The following is a 789-nucleotide window of genomic DNA, read 5'->3' on the forward strand; positions in this document are numbered from 1 at the left end:
GTTTGTTAAAATTTCCAAAGGGTGCCGCGACTAAAAAACGGTTGGGAAACACTGCCATAGACATTGCCCTACCCCGCTCATATGGTATTAATTTTATTTGTGCAGGTCTTAAAAAGTCTTAAATTTGAGCTTAAAAATCCTGCAGCAACCCTGCTGTGGAATACTATTTTTTCTTTCCGTTTTAACAGTGAACATTTTTAAATGACAGTTGCCCTAGAAAACCTTATGAAAATTACCATAGTAACCATAGTTTCCGAGATATAAGTGAGTTTGTTTTCTCATGGGAACAGATTTGGAGAAACTTTACATTACTCGCTCACCTTTGCAGTGAATGGGTGCTGTCAGAATGAGAGTCCCAACAGCTGATAAAAACATCACAATAATATACAAGAAATTGTATAACTCCAGTCCAAACTCCAGTTCATCAATTAACATCTTGTGAAGTCAAAATATGCGTTTGTAAGAAACATCCATATTTAAGACTTTTTTTTAAACTCAGACTTTAAACTTTTTACAAGCCAAAAACAGTTCTAAACAAATATGTGGATAGATTTTGATGTCAACAGGAGATGGACTTCTTAGTTTTAGTTCTTAGTTAACTAACTTAAAACATTAGTTAAAACGTCTTAAAGGTGCAGTAAGAGATTTCTGAGAAACGCTGTTGATATTTGAAATCACCAAAATAAACAAGCTCCAACCGAGCTTGATAGTACCGCCACCAAATTCACAAACATGCTATGCAACGCAGGCAACTCCCCCATCATTAGTGCACACAGCATTTACTGGTGA

This window comes from Sinocyclocheilus grahami, unplaced genomic scaffold, assembly GCF_001515645.1.
Source record: "Sinocyclocheilus grahami isolate Dianchi unplaced genomic scaffold, SAMN03320097.WGS_v1.1 scaffold1212.1, whole genome shotgun sequence".
Taxonomy (NCBI): domain Eukaryota; kingdom Metazoa; phylum Chordata; class Actinopteri; order Cypriniformes; family Cyprinidae; genus Sinocyclocheilus; species Sinocyclocheilus grahami.